Source organism: Carettochelys insculpta, chromosome 3, assembly GCF_033958435.1.
Source record: "Carettochelys insculpta isolate YL-2023 chromosome 3, ASM3395843v1, whole genome shotgun sequence".
NCBI lineage: Eukaryota > Metazoa > Chordata > Testudines > Carettochelyidae > Carettochelys > Carettochelys insculpta.
Genome location: NC_134139.1, coordinates 125239101 through 125255720, shown reverse-complemented (window position 1 = coordinate 125255720; position 16620 = coordinate 125239101). Strand labels below are relative to the sequence as shown.

The 16620-nt window shown below is 46.3% G+C and overlaps 1 long non-coding RNA gene across 1 annotated transcript; it reads left to right on the top strand.

Moving 5' to 3' along the window:
• The first annotated feature begins 592 nt into the window (after positions 1 to 592).
• LOC142010468 (uncharacterized) lies at positions 593 to 16620 on the top strand. The gene is made up of 3 exons (XR_012644809.1): positions 593 to 648; positions 3953 to 4129; positions 16560 to 16620. It is a non-coding gene; the product is annotated as an uncharacterized LOC142010468 (long non-coding RNA).

Genomic DNA, 16620 nt, shown 5'->3' with positions numbered 1-16620 from the left:
TCTGACTTGAAGGGCCGCTGTAACGTAGTTATTGGTGAGATGTGGGAGCATTGGATGTTATTGGTAAGTCACATGTAATTATATACAGTTATATGTAACCTAGTATTTAGCTTATGCCAAATAAATAACTATGTAATTGTAGTTACAACAGCTGGGTCTGTATAGAGAATTATTGGGACTTAGAACAGCCACAGGGCATTGTGGTGTTCACAATCGGAGTGTTATTGTTCCTGGTACTCATAATACTGTGGAAACCTAGGTTTTAAAGTGAATACACTGAATCACATATTGCTGCTACACTATATCAGGCTGCTATAAAGGTGGGGTGGTTGGTCCTGGGCCACCCGACTCCCCCCGCTGTATCACACCCCACGCGCACCCACAGGACCCGAAGTAGGTCGGCACATCGTCAATCCTCATCAAAGTTTAACCAAGAATAGGATTAAACTGCATCATAGTTTTGCCTGTGATCCAGTACCTTATTAAATGCATTACTAAAGCTGCATTTTTGTAATAGAAAAAGTTGCTATATTGTAATATTTTGTGGTGTACACGAGTGTTGGGGAGATGTCACTAAGAAGAAAACATTGTCTTGTAGGATAAAGATGAAAAGATCAAAAGAGAAGTTATTATTGAATACTGTCATAAGTAAGTATATCTAATGCAGACATTTCATTCTCATTTTTATTTAAATCCTGTGTGACTGAAGCATGAGTAGCTGAAGCTTTACTTTGAACAAGATCCTGTTTTATTAGATTATAGGAAATTGTTATAATTTGTTTTTCACAATGTTTTATAGTTAGTCATAAACCAGATTGAAAGAGGAAGGCTTCTAGTGTGATTGTGGAGACCCACAGGTAGCAAAAGTAACAATGGAAAGAGTGTACTGGAACAGATAAGAAATGGGCCATTCTTTATCCAGAAACAGAATGAAGAGAGATGTTGATGACATAATTAGTGAATGAAGAAACGTCTGAGGAGTGTCCTCACCATGAGGGTAGAGTAGTGATCAATGTAGTTTGCAATAAATTAGAGAATGACCAAGTGGTGATGGGGTGACTGGCTTTGGTGATAAATAATCCTGTAAATTTAATCCATGTGCTCGGATGACTATAGGGATTGGGAAACAGGAAGAATTGGTGTTTCAAGCTTGAGCTGGATTTTTTTACACTTGTTTTAATGTGACAGTGTTATAAGTAGTCCCACTGTGGCTTCCATTCTTGTCTAGGAGTTTTGCCGTTGATTTTAATAGGTACATGATTAGATCCTTGTACAAGACGCAGTTTATCTACAAATGGAACCAAAGCATCAAATGGCAATATTGTATACAATCTGACAGGATGAGAAGAGGGAAAATGAAGCACATTTAGTGTTGAATAGACTGATTTATTATTTGTCCAACACAAATTCATTGTGACAGAGAGATAGCTGTGCTAGTCTATATACTATCAAAACCAAAAAGCAGTCCAGTAGCACTTTAAGACTAACAAAATAATTTATTAGGTGATGACCTTTCGTGGAATAGACCCACTTCTTCAGACCGTAGCCATACCATAACAAACTCAATATTTAAGGCACAGAGAACCAAAAATAGTAATCAAGGTTGACAAATCAGAAAAATATTACCAAGGTGAGGAAATCAGAGAGCAGAGTGGCGGAAGTGGGGGAGAGCAGGAGTCAAGAATTAGATAAAGCCAAGTATGCATAAGAGCCACTATAATGACCTAGAAAATTCCCATCCCGATTCAAACCACATGTTACTGTGTCGAATTTGAATCTAAAAGGGACTTCAGCAGCCTCTCTTTCCAAACTGTTGTGAAAATTCCTCTTCAATAACATGCAGACTTTCAGGTCATTAACAGAATGGCCCACTCCATTAAAGTGTTGACTGACAGATTTGTGAATCAGGAGTGTGTTTGTGTCTGTTTTATGCCCATTAATTCTGTGTCTAAGAGAGTTTCAAGTCTGTCCAATATACAAAGCATCTGGGCATTGTTGGCACATGATGGCATGTATGATATTAGTTGAGGAACATGAGAATGTGCCTGTGAGTCTGTGAATAACCTGGTTAGGTTCAGCGACGGTCTCTCCAGAATAGATATGTGGACAAAGTTGGCAATGGACCTTGTTGCAAGGAAAAGTTCCAGGGCTGGTGTTGCTGCAGTATAGACTGTGGTTGTCGGTGAGAAGCCTCATAAGGTTGGGAGGTTGTCTGTAGGGGAGAACAGGCCTGTCAGCTAGGGCCTTCTGGAGTGCGGAATCCTGATTAAGGATAGGTTGTAGGTCTTTAATAATGCATTGCAGTGGTTTGAGTTGGTGTCTGTAGATAATGACCAGTGGTGTTCTGTTCTTGGCTTTGTTGGGCCTTTCATGGAGTAGCTGGTCTCTGGGTATTCATCTGGCTCTGTCGATTTTGATTTTTTTATTTCTCCTGATCACTGTACTTACCTACACGCTTCTAGCTTCCGTCCTGCACACACAACTAGATCCATTGTTTACAGTCAAGCCCTTAGTTACAATCGCATTTGCTCTGATCCTACTGACAGAGACCGAAAACTACAAGATCTTTACCAAATATTCATAAACCTGAATTACCCACCAGGAGAAACAAAAAAACAAATCAACAGGGCCAGATGACTACCCAGAGACCAGCTACTCAAAGATAGGCCCAAAAAAGCCAAGAACAAAGCACCACTGGTCATTACCTACAGCCCCCAACTCCAACCACTGCAACGCATTATTAAAGACCTATAACCTATCATTAATCAGGATTCCGCACTCCAGAAGGCCCTAGCTGACAGGCCTGTTCTCTCCTACAGACAACCTCCCAACCTTATCAGGATTCTCACCACCAACCACAGTCTATACCGCAGCAGCACCAGTCCTGGAACTTTTCCTTGCAACATGGTCCATTTGCCAACTTTGTCCACATATCTATTCTGGAGAGGCCATCACTGGACCTAACCAGGTTATTCACAGAATCACAGGCACATTCTCATGTTCCTCAACTAACATAATATGTGCCAACAATGCCCAGATGTTTTGTATATTGGACAGACTTGAAACTCTCTTAGACAAAGAATTAATGGGCATAAAACGGACATAAAAACACTCCTGATTCACAAACCTGTCAGTCAACACTGTAATGGAGTGGGCCATTCTGTTAATAACCTGAAAGTTTGCATCTTACTGAAGAGAGAGAGGCAGCTGAACTCTCTTTTATATTCAAATTCGACACATTAACACCTGGTTTGAACCGGGATGGGAATTTTCTAGGTCATTATAGGGGCTCTTATGCATACTTGGCTTTATCTAATTCTTGACTCCTCCTCTCCCCCACTTCTGCCCCTCTGCTCTCTGATTTGCTCACCTTGGTAATATTTTTCTGATTTGTCAACCTTGATTACTATTTTTGGTTCTCTGTGCCTTAAATATTGAGTCTGTTCTGGTAAGGCTATGGTCTGAAGAAGTGTGTCTGTCCCACGAAAGCTCATCACCTAATAAATTATTTTGTTAGTCTTTAAAGTGCTACTGGACTGCTTTTTTGTTTTGATAGTATATAGACTAGCACGGCTATCCCTCTGTTACAAGTGCTACTGGACTACAAATTCGTTGTGTCGTTTAAGTCCTCCATGCCTTATTGTAATGTAAGTATTACTATTTACCTCAAAGGGTTTGCTGTGAGCATTAATTCATGGATGTTTCTAAAGGGTTGTGAGACTGTCAGATGACAGGTGCTACAGCAGTGCAAAATATTAAGCAGCTTTGCTGTATGATGCCAGTGTGTGTTACAGGAGAGCAGAATAGCCATGTTTCAGCCTGATGATTTTGCAGCAGAAGGTGTCAAAGTACGTATCAGCGTAGAAAGAGATGAAAGTCAGGACGAATACATCACCTCATTAATTTTTACATAAAAACTATGTGCTAATATTTGCACTTTTTTTTTTTAAAGTTTGAGCCATCGTATGCCACGTTATGCCCTATGAGGCCAGATCATTGCATACTACAATAGTGTGAGAATCCTACTAGTAGATTTCCCGGTCGTCAGAGACAAATACTTCATGTTTGGACTATCTCAAGAGAAGAAGGAGAATACGGACTCAAAGGGGAACCTTACAGGTGACACCAGGTTTGTAAAATTTTCAAAAATATATCCTTGTCTTCCAAATCTTAAAATTAAGTGGAGATGAGAAAAGAGAAGTGTAGATAACAGTTCCTAAGCACTTGGAGATAGAGTTTTGCCAGTGACCTCTGTTTTTTGCACCCACAATTGGTTGTACCTACAGAAGTCTGCCTGCAAGCAATTCAAATACTGTAAAGACTTCCATTAGCAGTAAGGGGGAATCTTCTGAAGAATCTTTTTTATATCCAGGTTGCAAACCCCTTTTTCATAGATTCTAAGGCCCATTGTGGTCATCTAGTCTGACCTCCATAGCACAGACGAGAGACCTTCCCCAAAGTGATTCTTAGGACAGATGTTTTAGAGAAATATTCAGTCTTGGTTTTTAAATTTGTCAGTGATGGAGACATATGATAAATTGCTCCAATGGTTAGTCTTATCATTTGAAATTTAACTCTTAATTCCAGTCTGAAATTCTATTTTTACCTCCGCTTAACAAAAGTTGTCTCACTCTGTTTTAGAGTTGAATGTAACTTGTTAACATCTGAGAGTACAAGCTGTAGTTCCATCCCTGTACCCAGTAGGATTAATAACTAGCACCACTGGTTAACCACTTAATCAACAACTGTAGTCAACTCCTTTACTCTGGCTGGATAGCAAAGACTAAATCAGACACATGAGTGGCAGAGGAGCACAGTTCTACCGCGTTGTTTATCCTTTTGCACTTCATACTACGTACCAGTTGTTCTTAGAGCTAAATGGAGATGTCTAGATATTCACAGAACAGTTCAGAATCATCCATTGAGCTAGAGGAAAAGACTTACTAGCACTAATTCTGCTGCTGTCTATCCTTCATTCAGATATTATATTGATAACTCAGGACAGAGTGTGTGTGAGTAAGGTCAGCAACCCACAGCATGTGTGCCTAGAGTGGCATGCAAGCTGATTTTTAATGCACTAGTGGTAAAGCTCTGATTCTTAATGTATCTGTTAATGGAGCTGTTGTAAGTAGGACTATTAGTGACTTTAAAAAGTATCACCAGCACTTGGACCATACCTAAAGGTCAAAAGGTCAAATTTCAGCTCTCCGCCTCCGAAAGGTTGCTGACCCACATGTAGGGTTTTCTTTAATTCTCTGCTCCTATGGGAATTTTTGGTTATTGCCTGTATAGCTGCTGACAAGCATTTGAAATAAATTACAAAAATAATTGAAACTATCATGAATATATAGTGTCATTTTGACAAATAAATATGCTTAATTTTTAAAATATTGCATTTTGGCATAGAATTCCATAGCAGTTATAATAGGGTTTCAGAAGGAAAAATAAATGAACAATTATAGAAGAACTAGTCTTAAGGGGAAAAATTGGAAAAAAACAATACCTGAAGTAATGGGGCCTGATCCTAAACCCCAATAAAATCAGTGGAGACTCCCATTAACTTCAATGAGTCTGTGGAGTAGGTGACATTTAAAAAAAAAAAACAAAAAACTAAAGTGGTACCTTCAGTCCTGACAGTTTTGCTTTTGGTAACCTGGTTATACTCTCTTAGCGTTAGCAGTATTCCTTGCTAAAAGACTGGCATTGCAAAGGGCTGTGATAATTCTGTTGATTTATCTAAGATAGTCGAGCATTTAGCTGTGAGGCTCTGAATATCTTTCCCTGAATGGAAGTAGCTTTGTGTAGCTCAAAAGCTTCTCCCTTTCTGCAGCTGAAATTAGCCCAGTAAAAGATATTGCATCACCCACCTTGTCTCTTTAAACAGATTTTATGGTAACTACTGAGTGAAGGCAAAGAAAGAAGCCAGGAAGGGGAAGCATTCGTATCTGGTTATATTAGAGAAAATATGTTTACCTTGTATATTTAATCTAAGCTTAAATTGTGCTTTGGACCCTTCCAAAGTGAAGGGGAACATAAGTTGATAGGTGTTCAATTCTGAATAATTTCCTAGATATCACCAGGGCAAATGGTCTCATTTGGATGCTATATAAGTTGTCGTTTTTACTTTATGAAAAGTTATCATATGACACCACAGCAGAGGTAAATGACACTGACCACCTGGTGCGGGGCATTCTTTCTTTAATTCAACCCTGGAGTAAACCCCGTTTAAAATTAAGTGGAAGTCTGTGTGCATTGGAGAGTGGGGAAACAGACCCCTTTGATGGAGAGACTAGATATGCAGATGTCTATGCTGTGGGAGCATGCACACTCTCTGCTTTTGGGTGAACTACAGTGTCTGTACTTATTCTCTTCCTGCTGATACTGCTTCCAGGCAACAGTGTAAAATGGAGGAAAGAGATAAAGCGAGTAAATAGTAGTGTCACCTCACTGATAAAGTTCAGTTTCCTCAGGTACAGTTTGTTCTTATTGTTCCTTATGCAAAGTAGGTAAAGGACAGCTGGTTAAACAAATCCTACCCAAAGGTAATGCTCTCATTTCCTACCCGCTGCAGTTAGCCATTCATTTCTCCACCCCCACACAGATGGTACTTGTTCTTTCTGTTGTTTGACGTCTCTCTCTAAGCACAACAGTTAATCAGGCTAAAACTCATTTTGATGTAAATCAAATTTAATCCCCTCACTAGGTTTAAACCTCTCATTTGAGGCCAAATTAGTGCAGTATTGTATTTCACATTCATGTGCTACTGAGACAAGAAATGACTCTTGTTAATGTGGAAAAACAAAGCAATACTTTATGCATGTTCTAACTTTATAGTTTAACAACTCAGAAGAAGCTGGGGCTGCCTACTGAAAGTCATAAAGGAATTATAGAAAATATTCTTTATAGACTTTTAATTCTTGTTCATTGTTGTAGCTCTACCTATTACTGTGGAAGTAGGAAGTTATGTTATTCAAGTTCTACATTTATTGTTTACCAAGGGAGGGCAGATCACAAAACTGCGAGGATCTCTGATGATTCTCGTAGGCCCAGGTTATGACGTCTCATCGCTGCACTGGGCCATCCCCTTGCCAATAGTGACACTCTTGAGCCTGTTTGTGTTGTTTTTGAGGCAGACAGAAGCAGTCAACAAAGAATGATGCAAGACAGTGCTACCCTATGCCAAGGCTGAACACTTTCCCCTCTGGACCAAGGGGCCAATCTTACAAGTGCTTCTTGTGAGGTGATAGATGTCTTTGGTTCTCGTTAAACTCCAATGAAACTGGGGCCATTTAGCACCTTGCAGGAGTCATTCAGAACCTTGTAGGAACAGGCATCTAGCTCTCCTTTTCAATTTCAGTCCCTTATGTCATAGTCATAGTCAAAGTCATAGACTCATAGGGCTGGAAGGGACCTCAGGAGGTCATCTAGTCCAGCCCCGTGCTTCAAGCAGGATCAACCCCCATAAGTCGTCCCATCCAGAACCTTGTCAAGCTGGGACTTAAAAACCTCAAGGGATGGAGAAAAACCACAGTCACCATGCTTCAGTTAGCCATTTGAGAAGTGGTATTTCCCCACCTCATTAGGGTGCTGATGATTAAAGATTATGAAGTGCTCATAATCTGTACAGAATGGGGGCCACGTAAGGACCTAAAATACATAGGATCCCGTACTAAAATATGTTGGAAATATGCCATTTGGTATATCTTATCTGCTACTAGTTCCTACTGGACACAGACTAGCTCGCAAGAGGCAGCTCTATAAAGAGGTACCCAAGGTCATGTTAAAGGCATGTGGCATTTAACATGTTACTCCTTCATTATTTTGCAGGGCAGGCCCATGGCTTATTATTTTTGAATAAACAGTACTTCTCTGATTGAGAGAGGCCATTTGGCATTGGTGACAGTTGTGTCTTTGGTTCAGAGAAGTAAAGACTGGTACACTATAGCTGTGTCTACACGTGCATGCTACTTCGAAGTAGCGGCACTAACTTCGAAATAGTGCCCGTCGTGGCTACACGCGTCGGGCGCTATTTCGAAGTTAACTTCGACGTTAGGCGGCGAGACGTCGAAGTCGCTAACCTCATGAGGGGATCGGAATAGCGCCCTACTTCAACGTTCAACGTCAAAGTAGGGACCGTGTAGACGATCCGCGTCCCGCAACGTCGAAATTGTGGGGTCCTCCATGGCAGCCATCAGCTGGGGGGTTGAGAGACGCTGTCTCTCCAGCCCGTGCGGGGCTCTATGGTCACCGTGTGCAGCAGCCCTTAGCCCAGGGCTTCTGGCTGCTGCTGCTGCAGCAGGGGATTCATGCTGCATGCACAGGGTCTGCAACTCGTTGTCGGCTCTGTGGATCTTGTGGTGTTTAGTGCAAGTGTGTCTGGGAGGGGCCCTTTAAGGGAGCAGCTGGCTGTTGAGTCCGCCCTGTGACCCTGTCTGCAGCTGTGCCTGGCACCCTTATTTCGATGTGTGCTACTGTGGCGTGTAGACGTTCCCTCGCTGCGCCTATTTCGATGTGGTGCTGCGCAACGTTGATGTTAAGAACATAAGAACATAAGAATGGCCATACTGGGTCAGACCAAAGGTCCATCGAGCCCAGCATCCCATCTGCCGACGGTGGCCAATGCCAGGTGCCCCAGAGAAGGAGAACAGAAGACAATGATCAAGTGATTTATCTCCTGCCATCCATCTCCTGCCCTTGTTATGAAGGCTAGGGCACCATACTTTATCCCTGGCTAATAGCCATTTATGGACCTAACCTGCAAAAATTTATCAAGCTCTTTTTTAAACCCTAATAGAGTCCTGGCCTTCACAGCCTCCTCGGGCAAGGAGTTCCACAGGTTGACTGTGCGCTGTGTGAAGAAAAATTTCCTTTTATTAGTTTTGAACCTACTACCCATCAATTTCATTTGGTGTCCCCTAGTTCTTGTATTATGGGAAAAGGTAAATAATTTTTCTATATTCACTTTCTCCACACCATTCATGATTTTATATACCTCTATCATATCGCCCCTCAATCACCTTTTTTCCAAACTGAAAAGTCCCAGTCTCTCTAGCCTCTCCCCATATGGGACCCTTTCCAAGCCCCTAATCATCTTAGTCGCCCTTTTCTGAACCTTTTCTAATGCCAATATATCTTTTTTGAGGTGAGGAGACCACATCTGCACGCAGTACTCGAGATGTGGGCGTACCATAGTTTTATATAGGGGAAGTATGATCTCTTTTGTCTTATTATCGATCCCTTTTTTAATAATTCCTAACATCCTATTTGCCTTACTGACTGCTGCTGCACACTGCATGGATGTCTTCAGAGAACTATCCACTATAACACCAAGATCCCTTTCCTGATCTGTCGTAGCTAAATTTGACCCCATCATGTAGTACGTGTAATTTGGGTTATTTTTTCCAACATGCATTACCTTACACTTACCCACATTAAATTTCATTTGCCATTTTGCTGCCCAATCACTCAGTTTGCTGAGATCTTTTTGTAGTTCTTCACAATCCCTTTTGCTTTTGACTGTCCTGAACAACTTGGTGTCATCTGCAAACTTTGCCACCTCACTGCTTACCTCATTTTCTAGATCATTGATGAACAAGTTGAACAGGATCGGTCCCAGGACTGACCCCTGGGGAACACCACTAGTTACCCTCCTCCATTGTGAAAATTTTCCATTTATTCCCACCCTTTGTTTTCTGTCTTTTAACCAATTTCCGATCCATGAAAGGACCTTTCCTCCTATCCCATGACCACCTAATTTACATAAAAGCCTTTGGTGTGGGACCGTGTCAAAGGCCTTCTGGAAATCTAGGTATATTATGTCCACTGGGTGCCCCTTGTCCGCATGTTTATTAACCCCTTCAAAGAATTCTAGTAGATTAGTTAGACACAACTTCCCTCTGCAGAAACCATGCTGACTTTTGCCCAACAATTCGTGCTCTTCTATGTGCCTTGCAATTTTACTCTTTACTAGTGTTTCTACTAATTTGCCTGGTACTGATGTTAAACTTATCGGTCTATAATTGCCAGGATCTCCTCTAGAGCCTTTTTTAACATCCTTTTTAACAGCCTTTGTTGAACATCGACGTTGCCAGCCCTGGAGGACGTTGCCAGCCCTGGAGGACGTGTAGATGTCGCCACATCGAAATAGGCTACTTTGATGTAGGCTTCACGTGTAGACGTAGCCCATGAAGCCCAGTTGAAAGCCATTGAAATTAATTGGAAAGATTGCAGTTGAATTTTCTGGGCTTTTGAATCTGGCCATTAGCAATCATTTGATTTCTATCTTCTACAAATCTTTGGGGTAAATCCCAAACCCAAGTGGAAGTTTTGCCTGTGTTAACCAAAGTTTTTTGCCTAAGGTTTATGTGAGAATGGTAACTTTGTAACTCTTAATTCTTCCTCGAGTGTCCCTGTGGGTGCTCCGTGATAGGTGTAGGCTCGCCCCGGCGCCGCAGATCGGATCTTTCCAGCAGTTTCTGCCGGACCACGCATGCGCTGGCACGTGCCGCTCCCCTGCGCGCTCCCAGCCATGTGCGCGATCCGGTCCCCACCAGTTCCTTCTTAACCACCATCGGCTGCAGACGGAATCTGCTCAGGCTGCGGCCAGAGTCAGCGTATTTAGAGTTTTTCAGAGTTTTAGAGTTTTCTTTCAGAGTTCTTAGTTAAATTGTTTGTTTCTTTATTGCAAAAAAAGTAATATATATAAGTAGAAAGTCTTAGTAACGAGAGGAGGAGCGGAGGCACCCCGGGGACGTGAAGGCCAGTAGGCCTTCTGCTGCAGCAGGCTGAAGTCCGTGAGAGGGGAACAGGCACAGAGAAGGTGCTAAGTACCCTATTAACAGCTCAAAGACTCACCGCAATGTCCTCTTCAGGATTCAAGAAGTGTGAGTCATGCTGCGAAGCTATGCCGGCCTCTGATGGGCACAGTCAATGTATCAGATGCCTGGGGGAATCACACGTCACCCAGAAATGCTCCTTCTGTGCACAGCTCACGGCCAGAGCCAGAAAGGATAGAGAAATGCGGCTGAAAATGCTACTGTTTGATAAGGCCCTCCAGCCAGACGTGCCGGAGAGGCCTCAACCGGAGGGACCCACAGGGCTCCATAAAAGTAAGGCAGTGTCCCTCACCCCCTCGGTGCAGAAATGGAGGAAGCTCTCTCCAGCCCGATCCCTGCCGGCGGTCACAGCGAGTGGGATGGGCGTAGCTCACAGCCCACAGCCGCAGTCATAAGCGAGCGGCAGCGCAGCAGCGCACGTGGCAGAGGCTGAGCCTCCGATTACTAAACAGCTGGCCCGTGCATTCAGAGCGGCGGCCAGGCAAGAGCTGGAACCAGCGGCACCGCCGCAAGTGGCACAGACCCCCACAGCACCAACAGTGCAGGGCCAACAGGCACGTAGCATGCAGGCACCGGAGGAGACCACCCGCGCGGCACCGCAGATGAGCGTGCCGAGCGCGGTGCCGACAGCGGGGCCGAGATCCCCGGCACGGGGAGGGGCAGAGCCAGCCCTGCAGGGGAGGGGAAAGGCATCAGCGAAAACCCGGCACCGCAGCCCTTCTCTGGACAGGGCTGCAGGGCTGCTCTCAACAAGTCCTCCCCTTATGCTGCTTACACCAACCAGGAGACATGGGTCTCCCCCAGCCTACCCAGAGCCTCCTTCTCCGTTCCTCCAACCAGCCTCACCATGGCTCGGGCCACCCTCGCCTTCTCTGGGATTTGACCCTCTGGAGTACTACCACAAACCAGTTTCACCATTGTCTCAATCATCCAGACGATCTTGCTCCCCCAGACATCGGGGGTATGCACCTCGAGAGTGGTCCAGGTCTCCATCCCAGGAACCATGCCCGTGCTGCCACGGTTGTCCTTATCACGCTGGGCATAGACACCACAGGCATACACCCAGGGGCAGGTCCCCCTCGACTGCCCAGTACCCCAGCGGGCACTCACGGATGGGGATGGAAACACAGCTGTCGCAAGGGGAGCTGATTTTGGAACCCCGAGATTTTCCCTCGCAAGCCTCTAGTGAGAGGGTACACCACCGGCAGCAGGACCCTGAGAGTTCGAGGGAGGTCTACCCTAGTGGTTCCTCCTTGTCCTCCCCTGACGAGGCTATGGCCCCCGGGGATGTTGCCCCCCCGGACGACCTCAAACAGTTTCAGGAGCTGTTTAAAAGGGTGGCTTTCACGCAAGGCATCCAAACAGCAGAGGTGCAGGAGAAGCACCACAAGCTCCTCAAAAACCTGAGGCCTCTGGCCTCGTCCAAAATTGCTATCCCGCTCAACGAAGCAATCATGGAGTCTGCTACTACCATATGGCAGACCCCGGCTTCCGCTCCACCTATAAACAAGAGGGCGGATAAGAAATACTTCGTCCTGTCGAAGGGCATGGAGTTTCTGTTTAGTCACCCACAACCAAATTCTCTGGTGGTAGAATTGTCTCAGCAGAGATCGAAGACTTCCCAGTACGAAGCGGGGGAACGGATAGAGATGCCAAGAAGCTAGAGCTATTTGGCGGAAAGGTATACTCCTCCTCCACCCTGCTGCTGAGAATGGCTAGTTATGCAACACATCTAGTGAACCACAATTTCGACAATTACTCCAGGCTTACTTCTCTCATGGATTCACTTCCAGAAGATAAGAAGCCAGTGCTCAAGGCCATTGTGCAAGAGGGCTATGCAGCTTCAAGGACGGGAGTCCAGATCGCCCTGTACATAGCGGACACAGCGGCACGCTCAACGGCTACGGCAGTGGTCATGCGCAGGGAATCCTGGCTCCAGACATCGGGTATCCCGAGGGATCTGCAGGCAAAAATTGTCGATCTCCCTTTCGACACGCAGAAGTTGTTTGCAGAGTCAACTGATTCGGTCCTTCATTCCAGTAAAGACTCAAGAGCCACACGCAGAACACTGGGTATTTATACCCCTCCATACAGAAAGAAGAAGTATTACCCTCAACAACGGCGATATCCGTACCGACCTCAGCATGCTCAGTACCAACGGGGCTACGACCAAGGGCGGCATCAACAGCAACAACAGTATAGAACTCCCAGGCGACGTTCCCAACAAGGCTGTGCAACCTCGGGGCAGGCCCAAAGGCAACAAGTTTGACGGACAGGTCAAGGGCTGCACTATTACTACCATCGCGCAATGTCATCCACAATTAATGTTCCATCATCGCCTCCGACTGTTCCACTCACAATGGCAAAAGATCACCACAGACAAGTGGGTACTAGAGATCATAGCCACGGGTTACGTGATCCCCTTTCAGTCGCTCCCACCGCCAAGACCTCCGCCCAGGCCTCATCTCAGGGATGCCTCCGACGAGGCGAAACTCAAGTACGAGGTGGACCACCTGATGCTTATAGGGGCGGTCGAAAGAGTGCCGGAGCGACTTCAGGGGAAAGGGTTTTATTCACGCTACTTCCTCACAGAGAAGAAAACAGGAGGCTGGAGGCCCATCTTAGATCTTCGAGGCCTCAACCGGTACTTGCGCGAACAACACTTTCGGATGATCACAGTCGCCTCTATACTCACGGCACTGGATGATGGAGATTGGTTTGCAGCCCTCAACTTACAAGATGCGTATTTTCATATAATAATCCACCCGGCTCACAGACGTTTTCTCCGGTTTATGGTCGGCAAAGAACATTTCCAATACAAGGTTCTGCCGTTCGGCCTCTCCTCGGCCCCCAGAGTCTTTACCAAGACCCTGGCAGTGGTGTCAGCCTACCTGCACAGACAGGGCGTATTTATATTCCCATATCTGGACGACTGCCTACTGAAAGGGGCCTCGAAGGCAGAGGTACTATGCATGATACGCGTAACAGCAAACATGTTTTCTTCGCTGGGCCTGGTCATCAACCTGGCGAAGTCAAAGATCGACCCCACACAGGACATAGAGTTCATAGGGGCACGCATAAATCCTATCACAGCAAGGGTTTATCTACCCGATGCTCGCTTTCGCGCCATCGGTTCCCTGGTACAAGTCATTACATACAGCCCCACGGTGCTGGTTTTAACATGCTTGCAGCTGCTCGGCCACATGGCAGCGGCAACGTTCGTGGTACAGAACACGAGATTGCATATGCGCAACCTACAACATTGGCTGGCGAGCGTTTACAAGCCGGCATCCCATACCATCCGCAGGGTGGTGTCGCCCACGACAGAGGTGCACAGATCCCTGCAATGGTGGGTAAACCCCAAGAACATGCTAACGGGGTACCCTTTCACCAACCACAAATCTCTATTTTTCTCACCACGGACGCCTCCCACATAGGGTGGGGAGCACATATTGGCGAAAAGGTGACGCAAGGACTGTGGTCCCCTATGGAACAGTCACTGCATATAAATATACTGGAGCTCAGAGCGGTGTTCAACGCCTGCAAACACTTTCAAGACCACATACAAGGCAAGGTAGTCGGGATCAATACAGACAATATCTCCACCATGTTTTATATAAATCGACAAGGTGGAGCTCGATCCCATGCCTTATGTGCGGAAGCAGTCCGGCTGTGGAACTGGTGCATCGCCAACAATAGAACATTGAAAGCCTCGTACTTACCAGGCGCTCTCAATGTGAAGGCAGACCAGCTGAGCAGGCACTTCACACTCACGCACGAGTGGCAGATCCGCTCCGATCTGCTATGACCGATTTTTCAGGCATGGGGATTTCCCCAGATAGACTTGTTTGCCACTCAGCACAACAAGAAGTGCCCCCAGTACTGCTCCAGGGCAGGACTAGGGCAGGGGTCCCTGGGGGACGCGTTCACGATTTCGTGGAAGGGCCCACTGCTTTACGCGTTCCCCCCCCACGGTGCTCATCCACAAGGTCCTGCAGAAAGCCAGGAGGGAGAGAGCCCGCATGATCCTAGTGGTCCCCACATGGGATCGACAGCAGTGGTTCCCCTTGCTTCTCCGCATGTCAGATCGTCCACCACTTCCCCTTCCGGTAGCGCCGGACCTGCTCATGCAGGCCCAGGGGTCCATAGTGCATCCACACCCCCGAGACCTGCGCCTACAAGCATGGTTAATCCATGGCTCAGCTCCCTAGAAAGTACATGTACGGAGGGAGTACAACAAGTCCTGGAAAGTAGCTGAAGGATCTCCACCAGGAAGACCTACAAACAGAAAGGGACTCAATTCACTGCATGGTGTTCCACCAAGCAGTTAGGCTCCCCTTGAATTGCCTATACCTGTCATACTAGAATACTTACTGGACCTCAAGAGAGGTGGGCGCTCACTCTCCTCGTTGAAGGTCCATCTCGCCGCTATATCGGCGTTTCAGCATGAAGAGGAAGGGCCCACAATGTTTGCCCATCCTATAGTTACCAGGTTCCTGAAGGGGCTGGTAAACCTGTATCCCCCTCGGAAACCACTTCCACCATCGTGGAGCTTGGACCTGGTGCTCAGCGCGCTAACGGGACCACCCTTTGAACCCTTAGCCACGGTTTCCCTCTGTCTCCTTACGATAAAGACAACCTTCCTTCTTGCAATCACGTCAGCTCCCAGGGTGAGTGAGCTCGCAGCAGTTATGGCAACGCCGCCCTGCACGGTATTCTCAAAGGAGGCGGTAACCTTACGGCTGCACCCAGCCTTTGTTCCGAAAGTTTCTTCAGAGTTCCATCTTAACGAACCTATAGTTTTACCCTCGTTTTACCCGAAGCTTCATAGCTCCAGCAAGGAGGCACGCCTGTACCTCCTGGACGTGAGGAGGGCGTTGGCCTTCTACATAGACAGAACTAAGTCCTTCCGGAAAATGGACAGACTCTTAGTCTCTCTCGCTCCCAGGTCAAAAGGAGAGGGTCTCTCTTTACAGAGAATCTCGAAGCACATTGTGTCCTGCATAAAGATGTGCTACGAACTTCAAAAGACTCCTTTACTGGCCCCGCCTAGGGCTCATTCCACCCGGGCGGTGGCGGCATCAACAGCCTTTTTTAAGGGCATCGCGCTAAAAGACATCTGCAGAGCGGCGACCTGGTCATCCTATGACACCTTTGCCAAGCATTATGCCCTACATCGGGTATTCCAAGAGGATACCCGCCTCTCAACAGCAGTCCTTTTGGGGGCAAGCTGCACATAACCCGATTACCCACCTCCTTTCTTGGGTTACTGCTGGGTAGTCACCTATCGTGGAGCACCCACGGGGACACTCGAGGAAGAAAGAGAAGTTACTCACCGTAGTAACGATGGTTCTTCGAGATGTGTCCCCGTGGGTGCTCCACCACCCGCCCATCCTCCCTGCTTCGGATCTCTGTTTGGTGTTTTTCAGGAGCATCTGAAGCGGTTGGTCAAGGAACTGGCGGGGACCGGATTGCGCACGTGGCCGGGAGCATGCAGGGGAGCGGTGCACGCTGGCGCATGTGCGGTCCAGCAGAAACTGCTGGAAAGATCCGATCTGCGGCGCCAGGGCGAGCCCAACACCTATCGTGGAGCACCCACGGGGACACATCTCGAAGAACCATCGTTACTACGGTGAGTAACTTCTCTATTTGCAATCTATTTCAGAGAATTTTATTTAGTTGTAACTTTCCAAAGTGACAAGAATCTATCATTTCCCCATATAGCTCAGGACATTTCAGCCGCAACCATGTTGGTTATTGTCTCCTGATGGGCAAGCCTTCCTCA